This window comes from Pongo pygmaeus, chromosome 8 (assembly GCF_028885625.2).
Source record: "Pongo pygmaeus isolate AG05252 chromosome 8, NHGRI_mPonPyg2-v2.0_pri, whole genome shotgun sequence".
NCBI classification, from domain to species: domain Eukaryota; kingdom Metazoa; phylum Chordata; class Mammalia; order Primates; family Hominidae; genus Pongo; species Pongo pygmaeus.
Window position 1 is genome coordinate 66076643 of NC_072381.2, and position 24142 is coordinate 66100784.

A 24142-nucleotide genomic window follows, 5' to 3' on the forward strand; every position below is an offset into this window, starting at 1 on the left:
CTCTGTCTAACAGCAGTAAAACAAGAAAGGCGTGGTAGTGGTGCATGCCTGTAGTCCCAACTGTTTGAGAGGCTGAGGCTGACAGATCACTTGAACCAAGGAGTTCAAGATCAGCCTGGGCAATAGAGTGAGACCTCCTCTCCATTTAAAAAGAAAAAGAAAAGCAGTGAAACACAGTGGCAAAGAACACAGGCTGTGGGGTGAAATACATCAGGGTATTGGTTGAACCAGCTCAACCAAACACCTGGATGAACATGATCAAATTACTTAACCTCTCTGAACCTCAGTTTCCTGTTCCCCAAATGGAGATCACAATAATACTCCCTTTCTGGGGTTGTTAGGAGGATTAATGAGATAATACCCATATAGCAGCCTTTGTGGTATATAGTGAGGATTCAATCGATGTTATTATCATGTTATTATTACAATTATTCAATCACTGGCCACCCAGCCTGGACTTCAACTCATACCTGAGTATTTTAGAGGCCTCCTTCAGTACAGATCACTGAAATTTCCAGAACTTCCTCTTCCCCTTACTTGAAATCTGATCTGTCCCTCAAGCACTTGTCTCATTCATGCTCCTTCATGCTTTCCCAGTGGGAAGAACTCTATCTCCCTTTCATTCTGACCTCCAACAACATATGCACCACTCGTGTAAGGCTATCACTGATCTTGCTGCTTCCAATCTTATTTTTATGTTTTAGCACCATAGATAGATTACAAACTGCCTGAGGGCAAATACTGCTGTATAGTACTTAGTGAAGAGATGTGGCCACAGTAGATAATCAACAAACTGGTTAAATAAACTCATTGCAGAGTTTATTCCTCCCAGATCTGTGGGGAAACACAATTTCACACTTCCCATTAAAGGGGAGCTAACTGTACACCCCTAAGATATGCTGCAACCTTGAAGTTGAGGTTCTGAAGTGAATTTAAACCTCATCTCCCTTTTCCATTATGTGCTGCACAGTTCTCTATATCCCAGGATGTTAAAGACCCCTCTTTCTCCCTCTGTATACCAAGAAGTTTAAGTATCAGCAGCACACCAAGGGAAAATAGCAAACAGACTTCTGTTTGGACATGAAATTGAACAAAGAGCTCACACCAGTCAAAGCCAGTTTGAACAGTCTGCATGGCTCTGAAATCTGCCGGACCTTCCTCTGAAGCTGGCACAAAGACACGAAGAACATCATTGACTTCAATCTTTGGCCTTCTAACCAGGAAAGGACTTGTGAAGGTGAATGGTTTGCAGACGAAGGGATATAAAAGAGACAAAACCAGGATAAAAATTAAATAAAAAGTAGCTGTCTTAAACTGTAATTGCAGTCCTCTGCTGAGCACGCTTGCAGATATATAAATGTGATTTACCATCAGCTTGCAACTACAAATCAGGTCTTGAGAAACACTTGTGCTATGAAATTGTTTAATCTCATCAAGCTCTGCTTTCACAGCAAGCCATAAATCACAAAGTCTTTGTTATCATAGACCTCCACCAGCGCCTCTCTGGCAGGCTATGGATCGTGGGTATATATAATCTTGACTGCACAAACACTGGGGTCGACGCAGGCTGAAATACTTTCATAATAGCCACTGTGCAGCTGGTGGAACACAAGTCTATGATGGATATCTCATTTCCTACAGTCGGCATCTATTTCGAGCAAATTATTACCACATAAATTTCTTGTCAACAGAAACGGCCAATTAATTAAGTTAAAAATTTACTTGTGATCACATCTACAAACCAAATAGAACTGCAAGGCAATTTTCCAGTTACTGAATATACTGCAGGTCAGTTTAATGAATAATTTTTAACTTTGTCATAAACTCAAAGACAGGCTAATATCTCCAGAAACCTGAATGGAGACCAGCTGCCGACAGATTTACACAAAATATATTTATGTGGAATTTGATTGCTGACATCTGGGAACAGAAATAAACTTTCTATAATTACAGAGGCATCTTTCCCATATATATGCATTTCTTTCACCAAAAAATGCAAATCTGTCCCCAGAAAGGGTGTATTTACATTTTCAGGCAGGGCTACAATGGGGCTGGATGGTTCTTGGAAAAATCATTGCATTAAATTCCTGTGCTAGTGATGGGTTCATTATCATGGGGGAAGACAATAACGGGCCAAGACCTGTTTATCACTGCCCCCCACTTTCCTACACACAAAAAATCAGGATGCTTTCTCTCTTTGAGGTTGAAGCCACTTGGCACACGTCCAATAGTGGAGGCAGCATTGGGAGGATTTAGGGGTCTGTCAGGTAAGGCAGATTGACACAGCTTCCCCTTAGGGTTATTATGCATATAAAATAGATCTACATGGAAATAAGGCCGGCAGAGGGCCCTTTTCATAATTCCTGCTTTAACCATGTCTCTTTGAACTGAAGAAAATTCATGGATGATGGGGGGGTTGGGGGAAGGGTAGTTGTCCAGGCGAGTATAAAGGATCTGGATTTGGGGAACACATCAGATCTGACGGCTAACAGTGATTTACTCAATGAACCACCTATTGGATATAGAATTAGGGTTTTCAATAGGGCCGTTATGTACCCCAGAAGTAGAGGGCACTCAAGGTCCTCCAAATTATAGTCCCAGTCTATCTTTAACAATTTCACTGTTCCCTACTCTCAACCTGTCACTGCCAAATGACCAAGCTAGACTATGTAATGTTCCTACCACGTGTCTTGGCTTTTGTACTTCTGTAACTTTGCTCCAACAAAGGACCTTTGAGGTCTGTTCCCATATACCTCCACTTTCCAGATTTTTATCTCCAAGATGACCTCCTTGGCTTTTCCTCAGCCTAGAAAAGACCTTTGCTCTCAGCAAGACACTTCCTCCTACACAAAAATTGAGAGCTTATCATTCTACCACGAGCAGAATGAGCAGTTGTGAGTTCACAGCCACTGAAGTGTTCAAGAAGATGCCAGACAACCATTTGGTGGGCTGTTGTAACAGGGACTCAATGTGTGTGGAGAGTTGGACTAAATAACTGCTAAAGCTTTTCATCCCTGGGATTATAATTTTTTAATCCTTAGCCTGTATATCAATAAGGCCACAAGCAATTCTACAATGGTTGCTTGTGCCCTTGTTGGTAGGCTTCTTGAAGGCAGGGATCATTTTAGTCATATTTACAGTTTTCTCAGCACACTGCCCAGTACCTTTTTTTTAAGGCACATTCTCTAGAAAAGTTATTGAGGGCTGATTTTATGGAGGGTTTCTCATATTTGCAGCACTCAACTTCAGGTGGCATTTGATACACTACTGTACCATGATAATCAATATGAACAGTGCTGATGTGTGCTTATGATGTTTAGGGCACCTTGCTAGAATTCTGAGAATTCCAGGAGGCAAATACATTCTCTCCCAGACTAATTTTAATTAAGGAAAAAAGTCACACAGTGAGCTCAAAGTATACCCCAAACAAACAGGGGCTGAATAAATGAATGATCAATGTGCAAAATACAAAATAAGATAGAATATAAATGTTAAATCAAGGGTATCAATAATTTTCAGTATCAGGGTAGACAATGCAAAAACTTTTGTGTCTTAGAATCTGAAGGGTACAAAAAAGTGATTCCATATAATTCTTCACTCTGCTACTGTGGATACAAAATCCCCTACCCCAAGCTGAACCAGCTTGCTCAAGGTCACTAAAACAGAAGATGGCAAAAAGAGAATCATACCTAGCTGTGCTCAATACCTGCCCTTCATTCTTCCCATCACATCCACCAAACCCAACAAGGTTACTCCTATACAGGCTAAGGATTAAATTGCTTTTCAGTTTTTCCTGGTTAATTTCATGTTCCTTGAATCAAAGTATAAATACCTCTTCTCTGGCTCAGGCCTTGGCTCTACGTGTCCCTGGATTATTTCTGATGACAAAATACATTTCAAAATTTTCTCCTTGACAATGATCTTAAATGTGAAGACATTGCCTAAACATCTAATTTCACCAGTCATCTACTCTGGATCCTTTCTGCCACACACATTCACTCACAAATAAGCATTAAATGCAGAGGTTGATTGGATTTAAATCTTACCTCAACTCTTTATGAGTTATGGGAATTTAGGCTGATTACTTCACTTCTCAGTGCCTCAGTCTCCTTGTCTATAAAATGGGGCTACCTCATAGTGTTATGAGTATTACATTAGACAACACATGTAACATTTTAAAACATTGCCTATAAGAAGCATTTATTCTGAGATCAGGAGTTCAAGACCAGCCTGGCCAACATGGTGAAACCCTGTCTCTACTAAAAATACAAAAGATTAGCTGGGTATGGTGGTGGGCACCTGTAATCCTAGCTACTCAGGAGGCTGAGGCAGGAGAATCGCTTGAACCCGGGAGGCGGCGATTGCAGTGAGCCAAGATCGTACCATTGCACTCCAGCCTGGGCAACAAGAGCGAAACTCCATCTCAAAAAAAAAAAAAAAAAAAAAAAAAAAAGCATTTGTTATTAGTTTTTAATCCTTAGCCTGTCTATACCGCTTTTGGCATAGTAAATCTCATATTCGTATCCCATGCTGTGTAAACTTTATTTCTTTTCATTTGTCCTGTACTTGCCTTGTGAAGCTTCAAGGAAGAATTTATAAAAGAATAATGATGATGATGATGATAACAGATAACATTTTTGCCTGTATTATGTTCCAGGCACTGCTATAAACACTTTACATTCGTTATCAACAGCCTTAGGAGGCAAATATTCTTATTATCTCCAAATCACAGATGTGACCTAGAAAGGTTAAGTAACTTGTCCAAGGTCATACAGCTATAATTGGTCAAACTCTAAGTTCATGCTCTTAATCACTGCAATTTAGTGTTACTGTATTTGGTCAGCAATTTCTTATCATTTTATTTCTCTCATTTATAATATTATAGGTATTGCCCATGTCCTCCATCATACTCCATTTTTCCAGAACAGTCTGAGTCAGTCATTATTCCTATCCTCAAGGACCTTGCAGTTCAGACAAGGAAACAAAATAAATGTGGATATGAAAAGCATATCCACATAAGAAAAACAAACTTGTTCTAACCCATCCAACTCCATCATGCTTGTTTATTTCATTCTTTTTTGAAGCTTCTCTCTACCCAGCAACAATAGTTTTTGAGAGTGTATCTAATCATAGCACCAAATCACTATTTAAAGATGTTGGGCAAAGTAAAAGAATCTTTCAATAAAGTTCAATTAGCTTGTGAGTTCAAATATGAAACACACACTACCGTATTTCAGGAGGAGGGGAGAGGCCAGAGGAGGTTCCATAGCAGAGCTTTTGTGAAATTAGATTCAGGATTTCTATAAAAGAAAATGTTTTATTACAGAGACAATGAACAAGAAACATGGGGAATTACCTATATGCTGTCTGAGTGCTACTAACAAAGGCAGGTAATAGTGTGGGTGAGACATCGCTGACTGTCAGGTTATCTTGTTGAGGGTCACTGCTGCCAGAGTGTCAAGGTCGGGATAAGGCAGTATAACAAAGCAGCAGCGAGGAACGCCTGCCTCCCTGGCTGATCCACTGATGAATAGCAGTGTAGGGGACATGAGTGATGATAATATCACAGTCCCACATGCGTTGAGCACTTTATAGTTTATAAAGCACTTTCACAGTCATTATCTCATTATATTTTTAAAGAATTTCTTATGGAAGATTCAGTAATGACCAAACCTGCCAAAGAACACTTCACTTTTCAGGGATACATTTTCCTGATTTGAGAAAAGCTATCTACTTTGAGTTGGGTAAACACATGAGCACAGATTTAGAAACTGGAATTCAATGAAGGAGACAGAAGACTCTAGGGTTAACTAGAGGTATAGTGCAGCTCATCCCAGACAGGGCCAGAAATTATACAGGGAATCTGCAAAATCCTAAAAATTCTCATTAATGCATCCAAATCTAGAAAGAAGCAAACTTTATATAGCCATTCTTCTCTTCTCCTTCTTCTGACTGAGTAATGGATTAAGTAACCACTGGGAAAAGCAAATGAAACACAGAAAACTAACAATTGGGTACACCCTCTAATGGGCATGAAAATTCCATGACGACCCAGTGAATTAGAGAAATGATCCAAAGCCCAAAAGTAAACCCTAATGAAGGTTTAACAGCATGTCAGATAAGAGAATTAAGTCTGGCTATTCTAATAAAGATCACATCCCTTCTCAGTTGAACTATTCTCCTCCCTACCCCATTTTCTCAAGCTTCAGAACATGGACAAAACATGAAATACTTACTTCTCGAATTGCAACTTTGAGGGTAAAAGAAGTTCATATTATGAGAGGTGGCAAGATAATTAAGAAGCCATTCACACTGTATATTTCAGAGTTACTCAAACATGATCAGAGAGAAAACAAATAGCACAGCAAAAAATTCAGACTAACCACAAAACCAGGAAAAGGAGGACAGAAGCACATCATGCAAAAGACACAAAAAGGACCCAACAACTAAAGGAACACCAGAAAAAAAAATCCAAATAGCTTTATGCTATAAAACAACTTAATAAGAACAAGACTTTAATAAAAGAGGGGCTCAGCTGAATGCAATTTAATTGAATGCAAGCCTGCCTCTTGCATGAGAGGGTAAGCCCACTACCTCCTATCTCTTCCACTGATTACAACTAAACACTGCACAAAATACAAGGATGCTGAGGATGAGGAAAAGTAAAACAAAAGCCAGTGGCTTATGGAGAAGCTGTCCACCAAGAGGTGAATTTCTGGGTTTATTGTTCTTTTTTAACGTGGCTTTTCCCCAAATGCAGGCCCCAATCACAGAGTCGTCTGACATAGGAGTACTGTGGAAATCTAAAACTCTACTTTCTATTTCTATTTCAAATTTCTGGGCTGAACAGCTGTGAAAAACAGCCCTTAAGGACTAGAAGGTGTGGAGGGAATCCCAGAGTGAGAGAGCTGGAGAAGGGGATACTCTAATTCTGTATATGAAACTGCACAAGTTCCCAGCTCATCTCTGAGCTGTGTATTTGGATGTGCGGGACATATCCAAAGCAGATTAGCAAGGGCTCTGAGAACGGAATGAGGATTGTAAACCACCATCCAGGTTTCATACTAACTCTTGAGTGTACAGGCACAGACAGATCAAGAGGAGGATGTCAAAGGCTTTGAAAACTGAACCAAGATTGGAACCCACAAAAGGCAAGACAGAACCCATAGTCTGAAAGAAATGAGGCTAATTCTTCATAAAACAAAAAAGTAAATATTAATATTCTTCACAGAGTTGTAATACATCCAATATTGAAGCAACATAATGTTCAAAATGCCCAGGATACAAGCCAAAAATTACTAAATATACAAATAAGTATTGGTCACATTTGTGTAAAAAAAAAAAAAATCCATATATATGGCTCAGATGTTGGAATTAGCAAATAAAGGCATCAAAGCACCTATTATAGCTGCATAGTCCATGAGATAAAGTTGAGCTTGCTTTAAATTAGTAGAAAAGTAGAAGCTCTCAGGAAAGATACAAAAGCTATAAAAAACTTAGAAATTTTAGACCTGAAAAATGCAGCATGTGAAACAAAAAATTCACTAGAGGCCAGGTGCAGTGGCTCATGTTTGTAATCCTGACATTTTGAGAGGCCAAGGTGGGAGGATCACTTGAGCCCAGGGGTTTGAGACCAGTCTGGACAACAAAGCAAGACCCCATCACTGCAAAAAAAGAAAAAATTTACCTGGACATAGTGGCACATGCTTGTAGACCCAGCTACTAGGGAGGCCAAGACAGGAGGATCTTTAAGCCCAAGAGTTCAAGGCTACAGTTAGCTGTGATTGCATCACTGCCCTCCAGCCTGGGTGACAGGAGACCCATTCTCAACAACAACAATAACAACAACAGAAATACAGAATGAAAGAAAGACAGAATGAACAAATGAATGAATGAAAGAAAGAAAGAGAAAGAAAGAAAGAAAGGGAGAGAGGGAGAGAAAGAGAAAGAAGGAAAGAAAGAAAGAGAGAGAGAGAGACAGAAAGAAAGAAAGAGAGAGACAGAAAGAAAGAAAGAAAGAAAGAAAGAAAGAAAGAAAGAAAGAGAGAGCCAGAAAGAAAGAAAGAAAAAGAAAGAAAGAAAGACTGATTCACTAGATTGTCTCAATAACAGAATGAAGATAACGGAGGAGAGATTTAGTGAACTCGAAGATACATAAAAATAAATTATCCAACTTGGAAAATAGGAAAACAATGATAATGAACACAGCCTCAAGGACCTGTGGAACAATATGAAAAGATCTAACATATATGTATATGGTATTAATATAAAGAGAAGAGGAAGAGATTGTGAAGGAAAAGTATTTAAAGAAATACTGTGCAAAAACTCACCAAATCTACTGCAAATTTTTTTCATATATCCAAGAAGCTCAGCCAACTACAAATAGGATGAAACAAAAAACCAACACACACACAATTTAATGGATTTAAAAAGAAGACCTAAAGAAACAAAGACCAAAACAATATGGTTCAGAACTAAAAAGCAATTTGGAAAGATCAAAGAGCAGAGGGGTCACACTAAAAATCAAATTACTGACAGAGCAACAGTTTGACATAATCACAGTGAATGCATATGAAAAATAAAATAAAATAATTAGATAATTTAAGACTCATAGGAAATAAAGACAGTAATATTTGTATGTGTACAATTAATGTGACAGATAATATATTCAAACATATACTTAAAAAAGTCCCCAAAATGAAGAAAAAAATATAGTTCAAAAGAGTTTAGCAAGTTAAAAAAATGATACAAAGAATGAAGAACAATCAAATAAATCTTAATTAAGTTACTAAAATTCAGGGGGAAAAAATCTCTAGACAACCAGATGGAAGAAAAAAGAATCTCCTACAAGGAAGAAAAGTCAGTCTGACCTCATACTTATCCAGAATCACATTCAATACAAGGAAACAATGAAGAAATATTTCTATATATATGTAAATCGTATATAGCCTAAAACTATTATACCCAACTAAAATATCATTCAAATATAACAAACATGGAACTTAAGAAATTCAGGCCTCATAAGCCCTTTTTGAAAAAGATAGAAGAAAGCCCAGCTAATTAGGGTTGGAGTAAGAATTCAGGAATGGACTTCCAAAGAACTTCCACTGAGCTCTGAGTTCACTTAAATATGGAGCCAATACTAAACAACTATGGAAAGCATTGTTATAGAGGAGAATGCAATTGTCATTAATAATATAATGATAACAATGTAACTCACAAAAATTGAGAGGTAGGGGAATGGTAGGGAAAGTTGTGATCTTCATCCTTTAGAGCAGAAAAGCAGTGAGTGATCCTGTCTAAAACTGACATATATGATTTTTTTAAAAACCGCTCCAATATCAAAACACATATACTCTCTTTTTCTGCCATTACAGTGATTGTTGATCTAATTTTTATAAAAAGTAGAGATGTTCCATCATTCTTTTTTTGCCCTGATACATAGCAAAGCAGCTCTCACAAGAATAAAATACATAACCTTTACCATAGTGGTACTATGTTCTAACTAAACAAAATAACTAACTGACTAGAAAGAACACAGACACATTTGGGTTTTACCCAAATCAAGCTCTACTTGACTTTTCCAAGACACACACACAGATGCATACAATATCCACTTTTAATGCCTGGCCATGCATTACCAGTCTACAGAAATCATTGTATTCTTATTGACCTGCTCACTTTTTGAAACATCCCCGTTGGTTTTCAAATGAATATGCACAGATTGTGCCCCAGGCCCATTATAGCCAGATGATCCATATCTAATTTGATAGTAAAAACACCATTTTCGCAACTCATTTATTTAATTCTTCCGATTTATGTGCAGCAAGTTTAGATGGGATTAACTAAATGGAGGAAATATGGGCAAATATATTTCTCTTCCTGGTGTATTTTAAGATCTTCATAAAAGACTTCTTCAATAACTTATTCCAATATTTGAAACTAGTGATCCTGAAACAGTCTAGGATATACTATGAATGACTCAGATACTATTAAGATGGAATGGTTGGGATACCTGGGATACTAAATGATGATGACAAATACCTTCAAATATCTTCAAATGTTTAGAAATATATATCCTGCTTTGTCTAAAAAAAAGTAAATCCTGCTCTGTCCAAAAAAAGGTAGTATGTAAAAATCCATAAAAGAAAACAAAGATATTTGGAGACAATAAAACCATGACAACAATAGAAGTACTTGGATGTTTCCTATAAGGCGGTACTCTAGTATGAACTCTACATGGATCACTTGACCTCACCCTGTAATATTCCCATTAGTTAATGCCCTTTTCATTCACCTGATCCAGGGATACTGGATGGGAAACATACTGGAGGACACAGGAGACTGCCTCCAGCTCCCTGCTTCTGGAGAGAGAACTACATGTCACCTCAACCCTATGCCCCATTTCAGAGCATTTCTGGGCAGAATTTAGTCACCATTACTTTATGCCCAAATTGTATTTCTTTGGAGAGTGCCATCAGGGAACCCTGTCACACATACTGGGTACATAATAGTACAAGTTATATGGAGGTACAGCAAAGTTTAGGAAAGTTACACACAAGCAATGAACAGATTAGATATCATACTATTTAAAAATAGTAAAAAAGGCAACGTGATTTTAACAAACTCTGAATGAATCGTCGGTGTCTAATGGTTACAATGATTCTTTAGCATCTATAATGTGATATTAGTAAGTATAAAAGTCAGTTAAATATGTTTTTAAACTTTAAAGCCATTGGTTGTCAAGGTGTAAATACCCTAAATATTTACACAAAATTCAACAAAAGGAATCCAAGGATGCACCATTTTTAGATCTAATGGTAAATCCTAGCCCAAAACACTACAGCTTTCCATGAAGCCAGATAAAAAAGTTTTGGTCTAGAAGGGATACATGTGGAGATGCTTACATTTGGGAACAGGGATATCATATATACAATCTATGCAGCACTGTCATAGAATTCCTCACTAAAAATTTTGCCCTAAGTGAGAGGATGCTCACCCCATGTATAGGTACATATGCAAGCCTACAGGAAAAAAAAATAAGTGGTGAGTCTTTGATATGGTTTGGCTCTGTGTTCCCACCCAAATCGCATCTTGAATTGTAATCCCCACATGTTGAAGGAGGGACCTGGTGGGAGGTGATTGGATCATGGGGGCAGTTTCCTCCATGCTGTTCTCGTGATAGTGAGTTCTCACTAGCGTTGATGGTTTTAAAAGTTTTTGGCAGTTCCCCCTTTGCTCTCTCTCCCTGCCATGTAAGTTGTGTCTCGCTTCTCCTTTGCCTTCCACCATGATCGTAAGTTTCCTCAGGCCTCCTCAGCCATGTGGAACTGTGAGTCAATTAAACCTCCTTTCTTTATAAATTACCCAGACTCAGGTAGCATCTTTATAGCAGTGTGAGAACAGACTAATACAGGCCTCCAGACCAGCTTTTCCAATGTATATTCTGGGGAATAGGCCTGCTCTGACAAAGGGTTCCTTGACTGAGTCTGTTTGGAATATGCTGAGAAATTATTCTAGAATCTCAAAGCCCTCATGCTAATGTATCTTGTTAATGCCTAAGAGGTAAACTGAATTTAATGCATTTCCCAAACCTTTTTGATGTCAGAAGCCATTCATGGTACGTATAAAAACATCTGACACAACCTGGGTCACTGTTTCTCCTCACAGATCATGGATCCCAGATTCTATTGAAGAGCAGTAGAACTATCTGGAAACAAAGCAGCTCTTGAATGAGAACTGTGAGAGCAATGCCCCATACAAGTCCCATGTGGCATCAAGTCCATTGAGGAGGATTTAAATTTAGTTTACCAATGTGTCCATATATTAGTAGACAAATTGTAACCCTGTTCCCCCAGATAAGCCAAACTGGCCAAAAATCCAAGGTGAATGGTGGAATGGGGGCATCTCTGTGATTGTCATTCAAGATTCCTGAGACCTTTACCTTTAACGAAGTCAGGTGGGAATAACATATGCTATCCTCCAGGAGAAGTACCATGGAAGACCAACAATTCCTCCCTATTCCTTCATGGATCTCTCACAGTGGGATAGTGGAGAGGGAGGTAGCCCATACACATTTTAGCTTTTCTTACTGAGTGACTGCACACATAAATCAGGGCCCCTTCTTTCTCCCTGAACCAAGGTTCACTCTTTCATTCCCCAAAGCTGGACTCCAATTTTGGTATACTTTGAGTCTGCTTCTCTCCCTTGGTCACAAGTATATGGAATTAATTAACAAGAAGGTAAGGGGAAGTAATTCAGATTTTTGGAACTACAAGTGCAAAGATACCAAACTATAAGTGAGATGGAGAAAGATAATAAAAGTCTTGGGGTAAAAGCAGCTTCTTATAATGCCACTTAGATCTTCCTTTAGGTTCTGTAACATCCACATAATCGTGTATATATCCACAGCTAGGCAATGTCCAGGTCTGTTTTCTATCACTGAACCTACATTTCTGGCCAAAGTGAGATCATAGTTTGAGCTACAGGAAAACAATAAACAAGATGGATGAGGCTGAAAGAGAAAATGCAGATTTAATTATTTGCCATAGGGAGCATTCCTTTGTTACCAATCAAAGGCCTGGAAAGTTGAAAAGTTCTGTTTCAATGAAAAAGCATGGATTTTTTTTTTTTTTTTTTTTTAGCATGGAAATTGTATAAGGTAGGAATTTTTTTTTCCAAGACAGGGTCTAACTCTGCTGCCCAGGCTGGAGTGCAGTAGCATGATCTTGGCTTACTGCAACCTCTACCTCCCAGGCTCAAGGGATCCTCCCACCTCAGCCTCCCAAGTAGCTGGGATTACAGGTGCATGCCACCACACCCAGCTAATTTTTGTACTTTTTGTAGAAATGGAGTTTTGTCATGTGGCTCAGGCTGGCCTCGAACTCCTGAGTTAATGCAGTTCACCCACCTCGGCCTCCCAAAGTGCTGGGATTACAGGCATGAGCCGCCTAGCCAAGGTAGGAATTCTTGATTACATATGGATCTGTAGTAAAATTGTTCAAGAGGTCACTATAGATTTGGCCTGGGTAGCCTAGGGTTTACCATTTAGGCAAAGGACAGGGGGAAAGAGATAGCTATTCTCTGTGATTATTTCTACTGTGCACTTATCAAATCAATAAAAATAATAATTGTTATTGATGGTGGCCTTACCACTGATTAAACGGGCCAATTTAATTGCTTCTGTGAAGTCACACAGCTCTTAAGTGTACATCATGGCGTCAGTAAAGAGCATGCAATTGCCCCTAGCTTTGTGGACAGGATGTGCATGGCATTGATTTAATTAAAGCTCTTAGATTGCAACCTGCACCCCTTCCTGAGCCCCTCTCAGCTGGAGACTTCCTCTGTTCTTTTTTAATGCTGCCCTGAGCTGGAACAAAGCAAGGTGCCCAGCAAGAAGCACTGGATTGCTTCACAGAGAGGATTAAAATGCCCATTATGAGGTAAGACTCGAGTCAAAGCAGAAGGAAAAGAAGACAGGCTGTAAAAGAAAATGGGCTGCAGGCAGTAAAATATTGATTGAAAGAACTGAAAACACCACGGCATCCACACTCCCTGCCCTGCTCTGCACGCCTTGAGGTCTGCCAATCTCCTGACTTCATAATCTACTCTCTCTCCACAGCTAATAATGCTTCAGCCACTCTGGTCTTCCTCCTAGCTTTCCAACACAAGACACTGATTCCTGACTTGGGTCTTTACAGTTGCCTTTCCTCTAGCGAACGCTGTGCTCTATACACCAGCTCCCAGCCATCTTCACATTTAGGTCTCAGCTCAAATACCCGGTCTTCAGGGAAGCCTTTATTGGCATCCTAGTGAAAATAGCTCCCCTCCCCAACTGTACGCTTTCCATTGCGTTGCTCTCATGCATTTTCTTTGAGGCACCAATGTTAGAAAGTGCATGGTTTATTTCTTTACGTGTCTATTGTCTGACTACACGTATTAAAATATTAACTCCACAAGAGTAGAGACTGCGGGCCATCTTCACTGCTGTATTGATACCCAGTGTTCAGAACAGGGTGTGCACAGAATAGATGCTTTGTAAATACTGACGGGGAACAGAAAGGGGAGTGGCTTGAGTGAATGAGAAAAGGCGAGTGGCTTGAGTGAATGAGAAATGTACTAACATTCATCTCAAGATCTCTGCTTCCTGCCTACAACACATGGTGGTATTAGGTGATGTTAAAAACAGGTATCAGACAATACAACATCTAGTCCTAGCCCTGTTGCTTACTAGCTATGTAATCTTGAGGAACTTAACCTCTTTGAACCTATTTCCACCTTTATAAGCAGGTTTACAAAAAGGCTCAATCTCATGGGGCTGTTGGAATTTTAAAATGCATACAAAGGGCTTAGAATAATTCAGCTAGTAGTAAATGCTTAAGTAGTGTTGCTATTATTGTTGTTACTGCTATTATTAAATGTACTATATATCGTGAAAACTATCAAGGACCAGGGAACTTTCAAATGGATGCTCTATCTTTTGAAAAATTCCCAATTTAACACAATTTTTTCATTCAAAACAACTTAGTATGTATCTATAGACATCCTCTTCCATCTCAATATATCATGTAGTCAGCAAGTTCAACAACTGGGCAACCCCATCTTCTATATGGACCAGCAAATGTGCACTGTCTCTACCTGCACAGTCCAGCCTCCTTTCTGGCACAGTCACGAGTGGCCTTTATAAATAATTTTGGAGAGAGCAAAGTTCCCATTGTTGAAAGCTATGGAAGAGATTCTTAATTCAAACAGTATTAGGTGGTGGATGAGGCAAATTGGAGCATGTAAAATTTATTGGACATCATAAAAGGGAAGCAGAGATAGGGCCAGGGAGATGGGGGGTTCGATTACTGCTGAATTGCTGGCATAATAACCTGCAGCACATCACAGTGTGCCACTGGGGCTGGGAAGAACTCTCCCCAGATGATTGCTTTATGTCACCACGGATGCTACTAGCCCATCAACTACGACCCCGGGAGCAGCAAACCCCATCATAAGAAAGGGAGAAATGTAAATTTCAAAATAGATATATAAATATTCGGTGGCCCAGTGTTCCATTAGTCATTTATATTCCTGACTTTGGAATGCAAAAATGTAAATCCAGGGCCCTTCTGCAGTCAGAAGTCACCCAGGGTTCATATAATAATCTCTCTGACAAGGTCTAAGCTGTGGCTGGCAATAAAACCTAGGGGGCCAATAAGCTCACTAAACATGCTGGGAGGAAACAAGGGAGAGATACACTCTCAACCTCAAATAGGGGTAGAGAGAGATTGACTGACAAGTCAAACCTATCCCACAAAGTCAGAGATTTCCCTGATGCAATGGGGGCGTAAGGACAGAGCTGATTTACTCACTGACAAGCCTACATCTCTGTAAGCAGAATGCTCTGGAGCTCATTCTCAAGGTTCTGAAGGGCATGGCATTTTTTTCTGATTTACTGCCATTTTATTGCTGTAAGAAATGGACACAGCGCAGATGCCCACAGTTCTAAATGAAGGTAAGTGATGTCCTTGATGCAGGCTCTCCTAATGTCCTCCTTCAAAAGGAAATCATTAAGAGTTACATCAGATCGAGTTTGATCTAATATAACAGGGGTGAGGGAAGTGAAAAGAGAGAGGTGCAAATACCACAAAGCCAAAGAAATGGAAATCCCTCCAGTACAGCCCCATGGAGGGCAAGTGCAGAAGCACACACTAGCCCTGTCATTCCTGAACGTGGGAGAGAAGCAGGACATCCAGGAATGAGGAACAGGAGGAGATGATCTACTTCAACCTGCTTAAGACAGAGAGGAAACTAAGGCACAGAGGACTATGTGTCAAGATCACACAGCTGATTAGAAGCAGTTTTGGCCCAGACCTGAACCTACTAATTGACTCCCAGGGTTAGGGTTTGGGTTAGGGTTAACCTTGGCCTTCACACCAAGTTATATTTGTTACAATTCCTCTCCTCTTCATTTCTGTTCCATAGGGAATTTGGCACTCTAGTATGCTCTGACACAAAGTCCACCCCTCAAGTTTGGGAATTAGAGAAGTGATTGACAGCCTATATGTGGCTGAGGTAGAAGATACATTTTAGGAGGTATACAGAACAAATATATGTAAATCATTTTAATAGCAATATGTAATATTACATCAACCTATGGACTTCATGAACATTAATTAGGACAAAATAAGATAAATATTTAAGACATTTAAAAGTGAACTGATTTCAAGAAAAACACCGAGTAAATAATAATACAAGGGTCAATAGATTGGGTACCGTTCTAGAAATATCCTCAACATGTTTTCCAAGTTGGTTGTGTCAAATGAGACATTTCACACAAAACTGGTGATTTTACTCACAAGATTGACAGGTATAGATGGAATCCACATCTTCATTCCAGAATATTATGTTTACAATGGAATATTATTCAGCCATCAAAAGGAATGTATTTCTGAAACAGGCTTCCACATAGATAAACCTTGTTTTCAAGGTTTATGTCTATAAGGTAGATATAAAAGGACAGATATTGCATGATTCCACTTACATGAAGCAGACAGGCAAATTCATAGAGGCAGAAATAGAATAGAGGTTACCAGGGCTGGAAAGTGGAGAAATAGGGACCTATTGCTTAATAATTATAGAGATTCTATTGGAGTGATAAAAAAGAGTTTGAAAATAAATAGTTGTGATGGTCGCACAACACTTTGAATATCATTAATGCCACTGAATTTTATGCTTAAAAGTTTAAATGGTAAATTTTTTATATATATTTTTACCACAATTTTAAAAGTTACAGTGTAATATGTCAAAAATTGTTGAATTATATAATTTAAATGGGCAAACAATATAATAAGTGAATTATACCTCAAAATAGCTGTTTAAAAAAAAACAAAAAAATTATGTGCATAAAGTTAAGGATATTCTTGCTGAGAAAGGATGCTGCATATGGTGACCTGTGGAAATTCATCTCAACTGTGGGAATGCCATTCTTTATCATGGCATCTGGTCTATCATGCCCCAAAGAGTCCCTATAGAAGGAGGCATGACTATCTTGGGTCTATCTAAGGGAGGTTAGTTACAATTTGAATTTATCAGCACTCTTGATAATGTGTCCCTCCTGTATCATTTTCCCATAAGATCTATCTGGGAAACTCCAGCCTATATTAATTGGATCATCACCCAGAGATTGAATGTTCTCCGGAATCAAAACAAACTCATCTCCTGTTACAAGTCTAGTTTTTAAATTCTAACCTGTGAAATTTTGAAATTAAGTTTCAAATTGTCATCCAGTGTATGTAAATATACAAGGGCATTTCTCAAAACTCATCAAAAATGCCACTTTGTAATAAATATAAAATTAGTAATAATCTAATTAACTCAAGGTCTAATATACTGAGCTATAAATAAAGATGCAGGATAGTCTAGTGTCATAGACATGGAATTTAGTAGACAGACCTAAGCTGAAGCCCCAGCTGTTCTACCTCCTTGCTTTTCTTACTTCTCTGTACTTACTTTCCTATTGTGAAAAATGGAGATAATGACTCTTTCCTCAAACAGGTATTGCAAGAACTAAATTAGGTAATATGATGAAGAGCACAATATTACTGCATATAGCAAATATTCTATAAATAGTAGTTAAATATGTATTCATAAACACAAAAAAGCAGCACAGGATCTAGAGAAAGAAGAGTTGGTAAATAAGAAATTATCAGTCTTCCTCTAGCAGCTAACAGGTAATCCTGTCCTTGCAAAGGAGTATTCTATGGAGAAGCAGGTGTAAGTCTCCAGATTCTAACATTATAGGATGAAATGGCCTAGGAACATACCCAATTACCTTTATTACAACAAAGGATGATTATTATTATACTACTAATACTAGTGTGAATATTTATTGTGTACTTATTATATGCCAAGCATTTTCATACACACTTTTTTATTATCCTGGTTAATCCTCCCAACAACTCTATGAGGTAAGTACTCTTAGTATCTCATTTTCTAGATCAGTTAATCAAGGCTTAAAGAGGGTAAGTAACTGGTCTGAGACCATGTAGGGATTAAGGGTGATGGCCAGGATTCCAAACGCAGGCTATTTGACTTGTAACCTTAACAGCTATGCAATCATCCGTTCTCACTTAGAAATCTTGCAGATGATTAATTTACTTTGCCAGTTAGTCTAATACCAGGAAGGGAGGTCCCTAGAATGCAAATGTGAACAGTCTGGTGGTTTCCTGAATACTATCCCTCACCCAAATGGAAATAACATGTTAGTCTTTTGGTTTGTAAATTAGTTTCTTAGACATGAACTAATAAGGTCATTTCTAACACTTGGATGACTAGTAATAACATCAAACTAACACACACGGAAAGCTGAAGATCTGACTCTTCCCTAACAATAACCAATGTACAGTCACCTTGGAACTCAGCCCATAAGGGCCTGATAGGTCTTCTGTGACCATTCCCCCAGCACTCTCTTAAGTATAAACACTGGGCTCCATACCAAGCCTCCCCTGTGCTTGTTATAGACATCCAAAACTTCCTGACCATGTGGAAAGTGAGGAGCACTTCCTGAGAATGATCCTACTGTTGGAGAAGGGCACAGGTCCCTGTGTCCTCCCAGGACAGAGAAGGCAGAATTCGGCTGCACTGAGTGTGAGCACATGAAAAGAAGCAGCTCTATTAACCAGGGCTCAACCACTGAGCCCAATATTGATTGTGAAGTGCCTAGTTGCTGATGCTTGACAGATGACACTCAACTTTCAGCCTGGGTAGAAGAGCAATAATAAAAACATTGCCCTCAAAGAAAGAACTCCAAACCATTATTCAACCTTTTTTTTGGAAATGCAAGGCTTTTCCTTAGAAACATGAATAAGGTATAGAGAACAGCTAAAAGATGAGGAAAGACATAAACGGACCGGATCAACAATTTCCTGCTTCTGCCGCCTGCTGTTCACACACTCAGTCCCACAGAGTGCCCCTGTGCAGGCCCCAGAGGTCATGGGGATCAAATATAAGTTTTGAAAGTTGAAGAGAGAGAATCCATTTCAAATGACTTAGAGGATAACTGTCACTGGAATTAATATGGTTGGAATGTTTAAAATTGCCACAGGTTCCTTCACTTTTGAAAGGTGTCAGGCCCCTGTCTTGAACGCTGAATGTCTGTCTGTGATACCTCACTGAAAGCTTGCACTATCACAGACTGTTTCAGGCTAAGGAAAGCTTATTTAATTTACTGAACTGCACATAGAAATTGGCAAAGATGAGTCTAAAAGGTTAAGCATGGGGCATGATTCTTATCTCTCTCCATTTCCCATAGTACTATAATGTCCCATTAAATTTTCCTTTCACAAAGGTGCCTGAAAATATGTTTTACATTTCTCCATGCGTACCTTTCTGTTTAGTACTCAGGACTCCTCTCCCAAAGAATTAAAACAGACGAGAGATGAGAAATAGAAATCTGCACCTCTCCTATGGGATAAAGCTGGAATTTAAGAGAGCAAAATCTGTAGTGCTAAATTGGGCAAACAGCATGAAAAGCAGCCAAGCTGACCGAAATACTTGCAGTGGACATGCCTTCAACTAAAATGACCATGCCACTTGCAAATGGAAAACACATTATTTCAATCTGCTTCCGTGTTTTGTTGTTGTTGTTGTTTTTGTTTGTTTGTTTGGTTTTTTTTTTTTGAGACAGAGTCTTGCTCTGTTACCCAGGTTGGATTGTAGTGGTACAATCTCAGCTCACTGCAACCTCTGCCTCCTGGGTTCAAGAAATTCTCATGCCTCAGCCTCCCAAGTAGCTGGGACTACAGGCATGTACCACCACGCCTGGCTAATTTTTTGCATTTTTGGTAGAGACTGGGTTTTGCTGTGTTGGCCAGGCTGGTCTTGAACTCCTGGCCTCAAGTGATCTGCAGGTCTCAGCCACCCAAAGTGTTGGGATTACAGATGTGAGCCATCATGGCTGGCCTCAACTTGCTTCCTTTCAACATTAAAGGTAAATGAACATATTACTGCTAAAAGGGGGAACAAAAAGTAAATGAACTCAGATTCTCAGGTTTCCTTTAGAGTGAATGGAACCCTTCCAAATGGCAGTAGTTCCAAAGTTCAGCTCTTGCAAGATTACCTACGAATGAGTTATGATGACAGCAAATCCATCATTATTATGAAGGCAGAGTTTTAAATGGTTGAATAGAGCTTTCCATTCTTTTTTAACCTGTAGCAGAAGACATCAGAGTTAACAGAGGTTTTGCCACTATAACATAGGAGGGCCTCTGAGTTATACTTTTATCCCTCTCAGGGTCACCTATCACCAAAATCAATTTATTTCTTTGTTTCAATATTTATGCATGTTCAACATTTTACCCCCCAAATTATTCTTGCTCCTACACAGTATTCTTCCACTTGAGCCTATGAGTGCTTTCTACATAGCAAGCATTATGCAAGACGGTAGGGATCCAAGAATGAACAAGCTCCCATCTCTGCCTGGGCTTATAGTCCAAGGGGACAAAACTTTGTAATTATGTGAGATGGGTTATGTAGAAGCTTGAGCAATGTGCTATGAAGAAATATCTTATTGAGTCTAAAAGGCAAAAAAGATAAAGTAACCATCATGCAAACCTGGAAACAATGCCTCAGTAGAATCATCACCAAATTAAAATAGCACATCAACTCCATTTTTCAAACTGGAGAGTTTTTTTCTATTTTGATTTTTCTTTGAATTTCATATTGCTGTAAACTGATAAAAAAATTTTTGCAAAAGCATAAGAAAGAGAGAGAATGAGATAAATTGATGATCTTTTTTTAAAAAAAAAAGTTTGTTGGAAGTTCCTTTTGTGGTCCCAGATTATAATAAAGCACATTGAAACACTTCATCAGAAACAAGTTTGCCTTGGAATCAACTCTCTAGAGATGAAAAGGTGACCCAAGAGGTACCTTCCAAAGTAAAGGTCAATCATTTAATGTTTGGAATGTATCCTTCTAAAGATGGCATTTGAATTTTTTTCCAATTTGAAAATGAGATTATAAACAACTATAAAGAAGACTTTCCCGAAAATGCTAATGTTAACAACATTGCAAAGTTCTACGAAAATGATTCTATTTCATTATGAGGAAAATTATGCTAGGGCACATAACATATATATTCTGTAAAGAAAATGGTTAGCAAGGGCTTAAGAAAGGGCAAATGGCTGGTAACAATCAGGCACAGCAGCATTCAGGCACAGACCAGAGCCAGCTGTGGAAACAGAGTGTCACAAGTCACCCCGGCCAGCATGACTTCCCCTGGTAAGCTTGCTGGAAACCATGAATTTGTCAAGAGGGTTCACTTTGGGGAAAAAAACAGGGGCCAGCAGAACCTCAAAACTAAAGCCCATGGATTTGGAAGCTTGGTAAAGAATCTGTACAGGAGAAGTTAGTGCCCATTCCCCAAACCTAGGGCTAAATAAGTTGCAGAGGAAAGATGTTGAATAACCCAGGACCAATCAGAGAAGATGTAGGTGCCAAACACATATATGCCAGAGAGTTATTTGAGATCAGTTACCCTAATCTTTCACTTGACAGAAGATGAAGCTGAGACCCAGAAACGGGAAAAGACTTATAAACTTCACACAGTGCCAGAGCCAGAACCTAAACCTGAATGCCAAGTGACTGTACTTTCCATCACCCTACTTTGTTCTTTTCACAGAGAATCATTCAGAAAATAAAGCATTTTGATGAGAAGCGGGTGCATGAGTGGAGCAGGCTGGGAGCATGAGGCTAGCATGAGTGAACACTGGTGGTAAAGATTTCAATCACTGAGAACCCAGGTGATTCCTGATTTTAGGTTATATGCATTTGAAGGCTTTTGGTTTACATTAAGAAATGGAGTCTCACATTGTTGTCCAGGCTGAAGTACAGTGGCATGCACATAGCCTGAACTCCTAGGCTCAAGTGATCCTCCCACCTCCACCTCCTGGGTAGCTGGGACTACCAGTGCATACCACCACATCTGACTAATTTATTATTATTATTTTTTTTAGAGATGGGGTCTTGTTATGTTGCCCAGGGTGGCCTTGAATTCCTAACCTCAAGCGATCCTCCCACCTCAGCTTCTCAAGTAGCTGGGATTACATGAGGCTTGTTTTCTAATTTTATTGCCAACAATTTTGTTCCCCACTAATATTTTTCCTTCTCCAACAACTCCATAAACTTATCAAGATGGCTCAAATGTCATTCTAAATTTGTTTTTTAGTCATAATCCACCTATTGTGCACATGTGGCACATCAATGAGTTTACATGACGGGTTCATCCTGCAGAAATGTTATCTACCTTTATAAGTATGTATATAAAAATATTTGCACATATGACTTTCAAAAAATATGTAAAGCAAATATTTAAAGTTCAACTTGCGGACTCATTATTGAAGGTATGTATGTTGCTTTTCAAGGCTTATGAGAAGTGAGTTTAAATAACAATAAACCTAAGTAGAAAAGCCTAAATCTAGTTATCTCCTTGATACCATGACCTAAGCACAAGAGTGTAGTCAAAAGCTCTTATTTTTACATGCCCAGCATGAATTCACTCTTCATTTTATAACAACCAGGGTGTCATTTTTTTTTTTAGAACCAGTGCCTTCCACCTCTCATTTCATATGATTCTGATGGACACGAGCCCAGTTCCTGGTATGAGGTGTGGGTCTGACCCAGGTGATTAGTTCAAAGATTGAAACGCAAGTCAGCTAGGTGCGGTGGCTCAGGCCTGTAATCCCAGCACTTTGGGAGGCCGAGGCGGGCGGATCACGAGGTCAGGAGATCGAGACCATTCTGGCTAACACGTGAAACCCTGTCTCTACTAAAAAATACAAAAAAAAAAAAAAAAAAATTAGCCGGGCATGGTGGCAGGCACCTGTAGTCCCAGCTGCTTGAGAGGCTGAGGCAGGAGAATGGCGTGAACCTGGGAGGGCGGAGTTTGCTGTTAGGTGAGATCACACCACTGCATTCCAGCCTGGGTGACAGAGCAAGACTCTGTCTCCAAAAAAAAAAAAAAAAAAGAAAAGAAAAGAAATGCAAGTCAATCCAGCCAATAAAAGTCAGTCTTGAAATTTTGTCTTGAACTATTGGAAGGAGCTCTCTTTCCAGTGGGGTTGCTAAGCTGTCAAGAAGTAATCCATTTGCTGATATTGGCCATCTTATCAAAATTTATTTCTTAAAAATGCTCACTTCAGTGGTACCTGTACTCAAATTACAATGATACAGAGAAGATTAGCATGGCCCCTGCACAAGGATGGCATATGAATTTGTGTAGTTCATATATTTAAGAGAAGGAAAAGGGTGCAGAAAACATACTTAATGAAGTAATAGTTGAAAACTTTCCAAGTCTTGGGAGAAAGATAGACATCCAGATCCAGGAAGATCAAGGAACTCCAAATAGAGTCACCCCAAACAGGTTCTCTTGGAGGAACATTATAGTCAAATTGTCAAAAGTCAAAGTCAAAGACTGAATCCTAAAAACAGCAAGAGAAAAGCATCAAGTCACATATAAGGGAACCCTCATTAGATTAATAATGGGTTTCTCAGCAGAAACCTTATAGGCCAAGAGAGAATGGGATGACATATTCAAAGTACTAAAAGAAAAAAAAAATGCCAGCCAAGAATATTATACCTAGCAAAGCTATCCTTTAGAAATTAAGGAGAAATAAAATCTTTTTCAGACAAGCTAAAACTAAGTGGATCATCACCACTAGATTGGCCTTACAAGAAATGCTCAAGGAAGCCTTACATCTGGAAAATAATAATCACCATCATGAAAACATGCAAAAAATGGCTATAAAACTCACTGGTAGAGACAATACACAAGAAAGAAAGAGAAAAGAAGCAAGGCAATACACAAAAGAAGAAGACAAACCTATCACTACAGGGAACATCTAAGTGCAAAATTAAATAATAAGAGAGGAAGTAAAGAACAAGATATACCAAACAACCAGGAAACAACGAATAAAATGACAAGAGTAAGTCGTCACCTATCAATAATAAACTTGTATGTAAATGGATTAAATTCTCCAATTAAAAAAACATAGACAGGATGAATGGATTTAAAAAAAAAAGATCCAATTATATGCTGTTGACAAGAAACTCACCTCACATGTAAAGACATATATAGACTTGAACTGAAGGGATGGAAAAAGAT

At 38.8% G+C, this 24142-nt stretch overlaps 1 protein-coding gene and 1 non-coding gene across 3 annotated transcripts in view; one reads left to right on the top strand and one right to left on the bottom strand.

The window, feature by feature from the left end:
- The window catches only part of LRMDA (leucine rich melanocyte differentiation associated), a 1127899-nt gene that overhangs the window by 275222 nt on the left and 828535 nt on the right, over positions 1–24142 (bottom strand). The gene's annotated exons all lie outside the window — the stretch shown is intronic.
- On the top strand, positions 23170–23271 carry LOC129006954 (U6 spliceosomal RNA). Its single transcript, XR_008492143.1, has one exon. It is a non-coding gene; the product is annotated as a U6 spliceosomal RNA (small nuclear RNA).